The following is a 13,361-nucleotide window of genomic DNA, read 5'->3' as shown; positions in this document are numbered from 1 at the left end:
ATAGTATTTTTGTAAATTAAATATGTGTTTCAAACATTTTTCGAAAGCACTAACCTTGTATATAGTCACTGAAAGATAATGTTGCCCTTCCTTGTGCCATGTGAAATCTGCACGATACACCCTAAACTATAACCTATTGTTGAGAATCCATCATGGGGAATTAAATATAAAGAATTCATTAATGTCAAATGAATGCAAAGCTGGTCTCCCTGAGATGAGGTTTATTTTTAGTTACTAATAATTTTTGAAGACTAAATTACAGAAAATACCAATCATTTTCTAGTGTGTTTGCTCTTATTAGTCAGGCAACTGGGTTAATAATTGCACACTTTTATTAATAACCTACAGAAACACCTGTACTTATTCATCAAAAATCTTCAAAATGATATTCTAGTTAAGGAGTGTCAAATTATCATTTGAAAAAATTATTTTTAATTTTAGTTTTAAGGTAATTTATTACATAAGAGTAGAATGCTACTCTTTTGAGGGGAAATTATGGGAATAATGGAGTATGCTGGAATTTGAATTTGAGGCACTGCTGAAGAGCTTGAGATGAAAGAACAACACAAAGTAATAATAGTAATCACTAACATTTGTTTAGCATTTACTATGTGCAGGTTGCTAAGCATACACCTAATCCTCACATCAGTACCACCATACAGATACTACTATTGCCCTCTTTGAAAGTGTAGGGAATGAGACCCAGAGGAATTCAATAACTCACTCAAGAGTTACAGAGCTAGTAAGTTGCAAAGACAGGATATTGAACCCAATAGCCTACACTCTTAAACATGAACTATACTGCTTCTTTTAAAAAGCAACGGTAATTGGCATGAATCTTAGGGAAAATTTCTTTGTTTCATGTGGTTTTTTTCCTCCTCTTTTTTTTTAATTTTTAATTTCAGAATACTACGGGGGTACAAATATGTATATATTGCCTTTGCCCCACCCAAGTCAGAGCTACAAGCATATCCATCCCCCAGACAGTGCGCACCCAGCCCAATAGGTGTGAATATATCCATCTCCTCCCCACCCCACCTGCCTGACCCCCAGTGAATGTTAATACCATATGTGCACTTAAGTGTCAGTCAGTTAGTACCAATTTGTGGTGCTTGTTTTTCCATTCTTATGGAATGGAAAAACTTAGTAGGATGGGCTCCCCCTCCATCCAGGATAATACAAGAGGTGCTAGCTCACCATTGTTTTTTGTGGCTTAGTATAACTCCATGATATACATATACCACATACCACATATACCACATTTTATTAATCCACTCATGTATTGATGGGCACAATTCTAAGAGGTGGCTTATTACTAAGAGTGAATTAAACACCTTCAGTACATTCATTTGGGGAGATACAATGGCATGGAAGTTATGAGCACAAGATCTAGAGTTAGACTACCTAGGTTCCAACCTTAGTTTTAATACCTATTATCTGTGTGATCTTCATTAAATTACTTTGTGCATCAGTCTCCTCACCCATAAAATGGGAATGATAATAATAATACATAATGATTGCTAACATTTAAATAGTTCCTACTTTGTACCAGGCATTGTTCTAAGAAAGCAAGCAAGTGAGTGAGAGAATAGACAAAGAATGATAGATATTACATACCTGATACTATTCTAAGATTAATTATACATTCAATCTTCTATGAGGCAGGAAGTATTATTCTCCCATTTTACAGTAAGGAAACCAAGGAACCAAGAAGGTAAACAGCTTTCCCAAAGGCAGGTAAGTATCAGAGTCTGAATTTAAATCCAGAATGTGTAGCCCCAAAGTCTGCCCTCAACCATTACACTTACAATGCCTAACACACATCCATATAGCTCTTTTATTTAATGAGATTATATAGATAAACCACTTAGACCATTGTGTGGTTCCAGTAAATATTCAGTGAGCATTAGTTACTTACTATTATTGGTTTATTTAAAAAACACGTATTTTGCTGTGTTACCTCTTTAATGCATTAAATATTTAACTTTCTACTGAGTTTTTTTCTTATATCATCTTTTGCTACATTTTGTGGGATTTGGTAAGATTATCTTAGGGTCAACATGTATCAGAATAATCACACATTTTTGGTTTCTAGTAATTTCACATAGTGGAGTGTGAAACAATCAAGATCAATTTTTTAAAAAGCATTCATTCATTCATTCATTTTTTTTCTACGAATATTTATTGAGCACATACTACATGCCTGGCATTATTCCAGGACCTACTCTAGAGCATTTGGCAGAAAACAAAACAGACAAGGTCCTGTCTCTCACAGAGTTTATTTCCTAGAGAATCATTTTGTCATTAAGTCAGTTCAAATTTGTCTTTAATCCTTAGAAATAGTGTCACAACTAAAACTGAAATCTTCCATTGTGAAGTACTTGGCCGTTAGCTCAGAGATGCCACAGCCCCCTGTGTCGCTGGCTTTTCCTCACGCAATAAGAAAACTTCTTCAGAGCAAATCTCTGAGGAACCTGCCACCCACCTCTGCCAGCCTATCTCAAACCAGCAGCTGAGGGACAGAGAGCGAAGGCGTTCCAGGATTTCTGAGACCTGCGTCCATATATAAAGCCCTTTCAGAAAGGACTCACTGACCATGTTTTTCTCCACTGAAACATCAGTGGTTGTTTCACGAGTTACCATTCTCCTCATTACTGCATAGTGAAAGCCATCGGAGTTCCAAAGTGGAAGCTGAGGCTTTCAAATTCCTGAGGACAGAATTTGACTCTTCATCTTACTCCCTTATCTTGTTTTCTCTTGCTCTTGTCCTTTTAAAAAAAAAATTCATATTCTGCTACTATCAATATTATGTGAAATAACAAACTCTATTAGTGAAAGTTTTTCATATCATATTATATCCTTGGAACATACAAAGAAAAGCAACTCATCATTAAAACAATATTATTCTTTGAGGTATTTTTTCAGTCATTTTATTATTTGATGGGAAAAAGGAGCTTATAAAAATGTAATCACCTTACATGTAGACATTTAAGAGAAAAGTTTTTCTTAGTTTTTATTTTTAATTGACAAATAATAATTGTATTTATTTGGGGAGAGCAATGTGATGTCTTGATATATGTATACATTGTGGATTGATTATATCAAGCTAATGAACACGTCCGTGTTTCCTTATTCTGTAATTCTGGTGATGTATTCTTAAAAGGTTGACGAGGAGAAAAAACTTACATATATTGATCACTCACAAATTTAGCATATTTAATCTCATTTAATTCTCACAACAACTCTGGAAGTATGTATATTTATCCCCCATTTAATCAAGTGAAAATAGAGATTTAGGAAAGGCATGTACATACCTGGCCCAAGTTCACGGAGGCAGCAGAGCCAGGACTAGACCAGCTGTGTCCAAAGGTCATGTCCTTCCAATGAAAACACAATACTTTACTTCAGCAGAGGCTGTGCAGATACCTGTAAGACCTCTGCTGTTCAAGAAAAAACAGTTCTGAACAGTCGTTTATAGAATATATTGTTACATATATCACATTAATATGAGCATGAAGAACACACTAGCATGTGTTCATGTAATTCAGTAAAAAAAAAATTGGATTAGTAGCAATTCACAACAATTTTAAAGCAGTTATACTTCTTAGATGAAGTGCTACATTTTTTAAAAATTTTATTTGATGATTCCATTAAAAGGAATAAAAATGATATAATTGGCACAGATGAGCGTAGCGCCTTTCCCCAGTCATTTTATGATATACCTTTCAAAGTCATCAACATCATCAAATAATATTTATTACACACTATAATTCCTAGAAAAGCAGGGTTTGGGCTGGAAAACATAACTGAGGTATAAGCAAGACTTATTGCTTATTTAATAGGTCATGAGCCATTAACTGCTATTGAAATGTTGTCCTCTTACGTACTGATTAGGAAAATTTTTGTATTCATTTGTGGAAAAGTGGACAAAAACCAAATACTTACAAGTGTTTTTGCACAATATTGAATTTAACTATTCCTTCTAAGAAACCAGACACAGATTTGTGTCTTCTCTACCTCATCATCTATTAAAACTAATGGAAAAGGCAAGGAGAAAAGGAAATAAATATGGACTTGTTTATTGGTAAAGTGCTTGATCTTGCTGTTAATTATATCTTGACTATAGAACAACTTAGATACAGAAATCTTAAAGTATACTTCAAGTATATTCATCTCATTGACAACATATGAAAAAGGGAGATTCCTTCATTTTCCCTGCATGAAACTAAAGCCCAGCCAAGTGACATACATTGAGGTGTGCACAGTGAGTTGCGTAATCATGACTGTCCTCAGACACTGAATCTGACCGTTTTCCAGTCAGATAGGTTCACAACTCTTCATATTCCTAAGTTTTTCACTTTTGGTTTTCCGTCACTGATTATTTTAATTATATCCCTTGATGACTAACATCCAAAGTAGCTTTTGAACCTCAATATTAACTGCAACTGTATTTGTGAGCTTGCAGGGCCTTGTATGGAGGCTTGCATGGATAATATTCAATAATGATGATGTTCAAAGAAAAAAGGTTAAAAATTATTCTAATGCTGAAACTAATATTTGTGCTTCACTTGGCATGCTATTTCTCCTGAGCTTTGAACATGAAGTTTGTTCCACACTACAAACCTGAGGTCAGGCAGTTTTTAATTGACTCTTTTTATGCTAAGTCAGGAGGGAAAGTTTGGAGTATCTAAAGTTATCATCATCATCAAAAAATATTTATTACACATCATGCTCCACAGAAGAAGGGCAAGGTTTGGATTGGTAAACACAACTGCAATACAAGCAAGACTTCTTGCTTATTTAATAGGTCATGAGTCATTTTAACTACTGTGTAGGGATGTTAAGTATGTTCTTTTCTACTAGTTTGGAATATCTAAAGGTCAGCAAAATATCTATAATGAAATACTCATGGAAGTATAAGAGGGTTTCTCACTCTTCATCTTAACAAATACAATTGCACCGCATCCAAAAACATTACATGTTTCTCCTTATGTATTTGAAAATGTAAAAAAAAAAAAAAAAATGTGATTTGTCTTATAAAGAGGCCTCATGGCATGTGTCTGTATCTCTCAGTCCATCAGTCTATCTATCCATATTGGCTGTGTTTATTCTGTCAAATATTAAATAATAAGATTTATTATTGTAGCCAAAGAAGGCATGTCTATTTGGAAAGTTATACAGCTAAGTGACATGAAGATAGTTTATAGTTCATTTTGTTTTACAATAGAATGCTTTAACTAGAACATTGGCTTCAGTACAATTTAGATACAGTAAAAATATAAACAACCACTAAAGAAAACAACCGTTTCGTAAAAGTCTTAGGGATCCAATTATACAATGTTATGAAGAGGTATCAGCATGCTGGGGTTTTCCAAGAACACCAAAAAAATCAATTAATGTAGCACCACATCAGTTTAAAAAGCAATTATCAACTTTTCCTACCAACTCGGGGTCAAATTTCATGGTGGTCAAATACTTAATTTTAAAATAATTGCTGGGCTGAACTTTGATTAACAAGACCACAAATTTGAAGGAAATATGTTAAGGTTCCTTGAGGTCATTGTAATGATATTAAAAAAAAAAAAGAAAGAAAGAAAATGCATTGGCTTCACAAAGGGCTAAGACCTTTTTAAAACCAGCTGGCTTACAAATGCAACTGACCTGTCGTTACCATACCTCACAGTTAAGAACCACGAGAACAACTTGTTCTGAATCTTCTGGCTGACTCCCCATGCACAGTGAGCACTGAGTATCTTCTATGATGAACATATAAACTGTTTTATTGAGTTTTGGCTTCCTTTCTCTCATGGAACAGATAATTTTTTTTTTATTGGCTTTATTTTTATTTTATTAATTTTTTTATTTTGTTAATTTTTCTTCTCAAGGTATGTATTATGAAAAAAGAGAAAGTGGAGATTGATTTTATACTATCTTCATATACTTAAATCCACCCCCCAAGTAGTATATGTTTTTATATTTTTTGAAAAATATTTTAAGTTATTGTCTGTATTTCAGTATTTAGGTTACTTGTCATACTAGTAGATAAACATATACAACATATGAACATATGTTCATCTTAGTTTTATTTGAGTTGACTCAGAAAGGAAAGCCTGAAAGAGCTTGAGTTTTATGAAAAGAAGATGAAGACTTATATATGATGACTCTAATGATCGATGTTAACAACATTATCTTCTTGAAATTCCACAAGAGAGGATGGTTGCAGATGTGTAGACCAAAGGAAATTTTAAACAGCAAACAAATGTGCACATATACTGCCTCATTAGAACCTGAAAAACAATTTTTGCTTACTATTTTTTGGTTAGCATTGTTATGAGATCAAAAATCAGAGCAGTGTTCCTTGATTGGCATTGTTCATATTGACTTATATTCATTCAGAAAACAGCAGAAAGGAACACTTATTTTTAAACTCATTAAAATTGAAGCAGAACTTAGACACAAGACCTTTGGCCTTCTCAAATGGGTGCTCAAGGCTGAAAAGCTGAGTTCTAGCTTGCAATTAATATTAATTCTCTGCAACATTATACAAATCATCTGCCTGTGCCGTCACATAGGGAATATGAATAGTGGAAGTATTATTTCCTCTCTTGGAGTTCTTGTGGCTCTTGGCTTTTATAGGCTAGAGCCAAAGGGTGCAAAATAGCATGACATGTGGCAAGTAGCATTTCCAACCATGTCAAGTGGAGCAGGATCTCTGGATCCACCACAAGAGCTGGAACAGAACCTCCCCAGGTCAGTGACAGGCAATGACAGCTGTAAATATTCTTGTACTTTTGTGTCTCTCCCATTTCTTTAAAATAGATTATGAAGCATCAACATCAATCAATGCAATATTTTTCTGAGTTTATACTCCCTATGCATATTATAGTGTCAATATTACAAACTATACAGGAAATTTTTAACTACATTAGTATCATTTTTAAAGTATTCATATTAGACTCATTTTCACACATAGATCAAGTCAATATTTGATGATCATATTCAATTGTGGCACTTTTGCTCAATGGAACATGAGTGGACATTTATGCCATGATTGATAAATCATTCTTTCCATTCTTTTTCATAAATCATGGTGGGAATAAAACTAGCTGCTACTCCCACCAAAGTTGTGCTGGGAAGCAAGAATAATATGCTTACTGTTTCCTTCCCCCAATAAATGAAATTTGTTTTTTAAAATGTTTATCAATTTTATACTACATTTAATCATGAAAGAAGAACAAAATTTCTTCCTTTTTTAATTCAAAATGTTTTACCCTCTCAAATGTTTTTTTATTTAAAACTCTCTTGCCCAATCTTTTCATTTAAAACTCTCAGGCCGGGCGTGGTGGCTCACGCCTGTAATCCTAGCACTTTGGGAGGCAGAGGCGGGCAGATTGCTCAAGGTCAGGAGTTTGAAACCAGCCTGAGCGAGACCCCGTCTCTACCAAAAATAGAAATAAATAATTGACCAGCTAAAAATATATATACAAAAAATTAGCCGGGCATGGTGGCGCATGCCTGTAGTCCCAGCTACTTGGGAAGCTGAGGCAGTAGGATCGCTGAACCCCAGAGATTGAGGTTGCTGTGAGCCAGGCTGACGCCACGGCACTCACTCTAGCCTGGGCAACAAAGTGAGACTCTGTCTCAAAAAAATAAAAATAAAAAATAAATTAAAAAAATAAAACTCTCCACCTTTTTCAAATTCCCAAAAGAGGTACAAAAAATTTGCTTTTGTTCTTTCAGGAGAAGAATTAGTATAAGAATATAAAAGAAATATCTCTTGAATTAATTTTCAACAAGATTTTCAACAAATATCTCTTGAATTAATTTTCAACATGGATCCTGGTAATCCTCATCACTAAAAGTCAGGAATAGCTAAGAAAAACTAAGAATTGTGCTCCCAAAGACCACTAAAAATTTGATTCCTTACTGCTTTTTAAAAAAAAAACTGTCTTGATAGCAGCTTGTAATAAAAACTGGTAGAGTATTCAATATCATTTCTTCATGACATACCCCTAGCAGCCAATTCTTGGTAAACAAACTGATTAAAAGATTATCTGTCACCCAGGGTTTCATCATCCTCTACTCTGATTCACTTGTTTGGAATCAGGGCACAGTCTAAAGTCACCGAATGGACTTGATGTGGCTAACATTTCACAAAATAGAAAAAAAAAAATCGTTGTCTAAAAATCAAGCAGAAAATCCTCACTGATCATTGCCAACTTGTGTGATGCATGAAAGAAAAGCCCAAGTGGCTGGTAAGACTCTTGACTGCATGGTGCCCACTCACAAGTTACAGGAGCCACAAGTTGCAGCAGAGCCTCTCAGCTGTCTCACTGCGGCCCCTGGTGTGAGCCAGCTGCTGTACCCTGTAGCCATCTGGTGACAGTGATGACTAAGATGATTACACCTGCTGCAGCAATGACCACACTGACATAGGCAGTCAGTCCTCATCTGTGTGTGTGTCCTCGGGGATGGGGGACAGGGGGGTGGTGGTAAATTCTAAGGACTGGATCAGTAGAACAATTCCAATCTAGCAAGGTCTGCCTGGAATTCTAAGAACACATTTTCGTAACTTGGAGGAGGGCCATATCATGGAAGGGGGAAACCCAAATATTGACTCTTTTTGCCTATGATGATGTCTGAAGGGTTAGTCACCCAAATGTAACTTTCAGAGCTCTAAGAAAGTCGTGTGAAATCAGGTTCCTATTGATGATTAGATTAGAGATCGGATCCTGAGACCTCAGAACAATCTTCTTGCCTTTTCTATCGTTACTGCTTAGATCTGAAAATGTTGATTGTGTTTCTGAAAATTTAAGTCTGGTCTTCGTTTCCTCTGCTTTTCCCCAAATCCTGAAAAATCAATGTTGAGAACTAGAGTATTTTCACTTATAAAGGAAATGTTTGAACATGGGGCAAGTGTGGTTATTCTCCCAATGATCAGAATTTTCAAATTTTTTTCTTCCCATATCCTCTTTCTTCAAAAAACTATTATTTCTTGATTTAACCCTTTTAGCCTTCTAATATAGAAATCTGTGTCCTCATCTAAGATATGTAACCCATCAGTAATTATGAAAATATATACCTTTGCTCTGTTTTTATTTGATGATAGTGTTCTTATTTTATTCTAATCCACAGCCATTTCCTAAAGAACATCAGAGAAACAAATATTTTTTTAAGGATGAATACCATGTATTACGCATCTAGAATAAGGGAAACATTCAATTCTTAGTACATGGCAAAACTGATCTCATTCCTTTAGGGTGCAATGTACTTCTAGAACTTCATATTCTCTCCAAATCCATTGGAACTGAGTGGAAAAGTAGTTATTAATAACATTTTACCAAATAAAATGAGGGTCATCTCTCTGAAATTAAATAGTTTGGCTTATATAACTCTAGTTAGATATGTAAGGATGTTTATACCTGGCACACTAAAGTCGCTATTTAAGAACAATTCATGCATGTGGAAAAAAATGGTCATGATAAATTTGCCAAGTTGAAGGTAAGAAGCATGAGTGGTGGTATGGAAGCAAAGAGGAAGGATTCCATGAAATTAGTAAAATATTGCTAGATGCAGATAATCGTGTCACGTGATGAAGCCAACTTCAAAGTTTGACTTTGAAGAAAACTTTCCAAGAAAACACCTGTCCACATATACAAATCAAACACAAACACCCAGTACTCTCTCCCTTTCACTCTGCCAATGAGTTTTCCATTCTATTTGGTTTAGGATTTTTTTTTCCTATTTGATATGCCTTATCTTTCGCACTATTGAAAAAAACTTTTTTTGAAACAAGGTCTTGCTATGTTACCCAGGCTGGTCTCAAATTCCTGGGCTAAAGCAATCTCTCCTCCTCATCCTTCCAAGTAGCTGGGACTATAGGCATGTTCCATTATACCTAGAAAATAAATTTTATTAGACATTATGCTAGATCCAATTTGGAACTTTGCATTGTATACTTCTTTAATGCATAGTTCATAACTTCTCCTTCTAGACCACAGTGTTCTAGAATATGTCTTGCAACTGTTTTAAGAAGCACCCCAAAGTTTTAGAAAGAAAATATTTTTATAATGGTGTGAAATCACCTTAATGAAATCACAAACTTCACAAAATATTTTAGCCTCCTACAACGATGCTAAATTCTAAACCTAAGTCCATTTTGTAAATTATTTCCTAGTTTAAACTGAGTTTAGACACTGTGGAACTCAAAGCCAAATTATCAGATCCCACCTTCTTTGAAATTCCCTTGCTTTGATAGTAACTGCTTCCTTCCTCAGTCATTTTCTAATTAGCAAAGCTCTTGAAGATCTTTCTCAGGAATCTTTCCTACCATTCATTCCCTCTTTAATCGCCCTGCCAAAATCTTTTCCTAACTGAGCCTTTTTTCTTTAAATAGCTCAATTTTGTTGTTTTAAGTCAAAAATCATAAACTCATGCTACATCTAGATTATACATTCCAGAAACAGGGATCTGTTCTCTTTCCTGCTTTTCCTGTTTCTCCTGAGGACCCAGTAATGTACCCCTGTATGCAACAAATGCTTACTGACAACTCTCCAGTAGGCTGATTCCATCTGACTTTTTCATCCATTCAATGATTATTTGTTAAATATTAATACCAAGTGTGTGTCAATCATAGTGCTAGACTCTAGATATACACCAAGTGAATGAAACAGACTTGGCCCCTGCCTTTAAAGACCTGAGAGTCCAGTGATGAAGCTTACATAATGAGAACTTCCCCTGACACACATTTTATCCAGTAAAGATACACATATGTGTATAAAAAAATTGATTAATTAACATTTTCCCTCATGGACTTTAGCCTGAGTTGCAGCCAACTAGTATAAACCAAGATTTTCCTTTTATGATTTACAATTTAAGTGGCAAACTGTGACTCACAAGACCTTTCCAGCCCTCAGCATAAGGGCTGATAATTCATCCTTCATTTCTCAAAGGGGAAGTTACTAACAAAATGTGATCGAGGCCATTGGTATTGGACCCATATGTGTTTTAGTTACTATTCTTTCCCATCTCATAGAAAATGACATCAAGAAATTGTAAAGTGTTTAAATACCACTGACACAACACTTACACTTAAATCTCCCTTCAAATCCAGTGAACCATACTAAGCTGTCACCTGTGTCCCTCTCCCTCCCCACAGAATAAGAGCCTCTCTCCTAGGGAAGCCCTCGCTGATCCCTGCTGAGCCTGCTTTAAGATCATTCCACGTCCATCCCCTCTTGTAACTAAGAAATCTTAGACTGTGTGTACCCACTTGGAGAAACACGAAGAGGACTCTCACTTTTTCAGTTACCTCTGGAGATTGGAAGCAGGGTAGACAGAGTCAGGTGTGGAATGAAACTTCCTCACTGTGCACATGGTACAGTTTTGACTTTTAAAGCTTCAGAATGCACAAAATTTTAAAAGAAAAAAAATTACAGAAAATAGAGGCAATATGTTGAGAAAATGAAAATGGCCAGAGGAGACAGTAGAGCCAATATTTCATTGGCAATCATTATTCTTTATCTCATCTTTCTGGACCCCCCAATGTTTCCCTGGAATAGCTTATGAGATTTCAGTTAACCATCCACCCACAGAGAACAGTAGCAAATCTGAGTCAACAAAAGGCCCTTGCCACTTAAGTTCAGATTCCTTGGCAATCTTTCAAAGTTTGTCTTTGGCAGACCTCGGTGCAACTTCGTAAGCATATGATGTCCTTGAGTTCATCTTTAGGTACTTTATCCAGCTTTTGTATCTTTGACACAGTACAAGACTCCCTAAGACCATGCCAAGCTTCTGACTCCAACTATAGGTCTGTGTTAGAGAGTCATACCTGAAAAATCAAGTGTGTCACATCCAGACCTGTATGACATCAGTGCTGATAAAGAGGAAAATGTGTGTTTGGAGGGAGGAAGGATGTAAGGAGCCAGCAGCTTGGTGGAGGTGAAGGTAGGTGGAAAAGAATTAGCAAAAATAACAAAATAACCAAATAACACTGCAGGAAAACAGTTTGCCTTCCAGTATATCCACTTAAGGAAGGATTGTTAATACAGTTATACTTTGGGGGATGAGGAATTAACTTACTGTCTAATTGCATTCTTCGAAGATTTTTCAAGATTCATCTGTGTGTGTGTGTGTGTGTGTGTGTGTGTGTGTGTGTGTGTGTGTGTGTGTGTGTGTTGACTTAAAAAAAATTCTCACTTCTAGTAAACTTAGAATAGGCTATTTCTTGCTAATCTATCTCATTGGTTATAAAAAAAAAAAAAGTCATTCTGTAGTCAGGGGTAACAGGAATTTAAGTTGAAATCATGATATGGCTACAAAATGTGCTTTTCTAGATACATAGCCTTTTCCCAAACAGACTTGGCATGGCAATTTGGTTTAAATGGTTGGTTCCATCTGTGTGGTAAAACTGTGTCTGACATCTGTTTAAAATGAGCACATGATGCTTGAAAGAGAAGGGCCAGCCTCAGGATTGAATATGATAGAATCTGAGGGCCATGGCTCTTTGTGTGTATGTGCAAGCTCACAAGCTCACACGGTCCACCAGTCTTGTCAGCTGTTACTGCCTTTTTATCTGGATCCTGTTAACTTGAGATTTGTTCTTAGCTCATGGAAAAGGACTCCCTATGTTTTCTTCCCCCAGATAGGAGAAGTCTCTTGGCAGAGTTCTTCAAAGGCAGTTAAGTCAGTAGCATCATGGAAATTTGGCAGTGAGTTGAGTAGTAGGGCAGATCTAAACATTAGTTTAGGTTATTTTCACAGGCAATTGTTCCACTATTTTTCATCCCTTTATTTTAGCAGTTAGCATAATCACTCACAACCATCGTGCCTAAAGTGAACCCGCTTGTCCATTCTTACATTTGTGTAGTCTGGGTAACCGTGAAATTTAAATTTAAATTGGATACATAAACATGGCAGAACATGAATAAATCATCCAAAGGCCTTCTCAACTGTTCGGTTTACACCTCTTCAAAGTTAATACAAAAAGTTAAATTGAGGCTTTTGATTAAATAAAAAATTGAACAACTAGATTACTTTGATGTAGTTCATCTCCAGTAATTTTGTCCTTTTGCCTTTTAAATCATTTTTAATTGCTTTGAGTGTTGCCAAAATGCATGCTTACTCTAATCTATTATAAATACAATACAATCTATTATAAATACATGCCTCTAATAAAAAGGGGGGAGAGGGGCCATGGGCAATATGCATAACCTTAACATTTGTACCCCCATAATATGCTGAAATTAAAAAAAAAAGAGGATATATATTCTAGGTGATTTAATTCACCTTATATTGGTTGGGTTACTTGGGAAGTGTGGCAGGTAGATATAGAAGGAATTAGGACCTGGCCCGTGAATAGT

General features: G+C 35.6%; 1 protein-coding gene across 5 annotated transcripts in view; it reads left to right on the top strand.

Annotated features, from left to right (window-relative positions):
• Positions 1-13,361, top strand: part of KCNQ5 (potassium voltage-gated channel subfamily Q member 5) — a 510,994-nt gene that overhangs the window by 290,807 nt on the left and 206,826 nt on the right. Inside the window, exon 1 of one of the 5 annotated variants that reach the window (XM_012754015.2) lies at positions 7,568-11,946. The exons of the other annotated variants lie outside the window; for them this stretch is intronic. The gene's annotated coding sequence lies outside the window, so the exon portion shown is untranslated. Of the gene's footprint in view, positions 1-7,567; positions 11,947-13,361 lie in introns of those variants that run through there. 5 annotated transcript variants of the gene reach the window in all.

This window comes from Microcebus murinus, chromosome 5 (assembly GCF_040939455.1).
Source record: "Microcebus murinus isolate Inina chromosome 5, M.murinus_Inina_mat1.0, whole genome shotgun sequence".
Classification (NCBI taxonomy): Eukaryota; Metazoa; Chordata; class Mammalia; order Primates; family Cheirogaleidae; genus Microcebus; species Microcebus murinus.
Note: the sequence above shows the minus strand (reverse complement) of the source record. Positions and strands in the feature narration are given on the sequence as shown.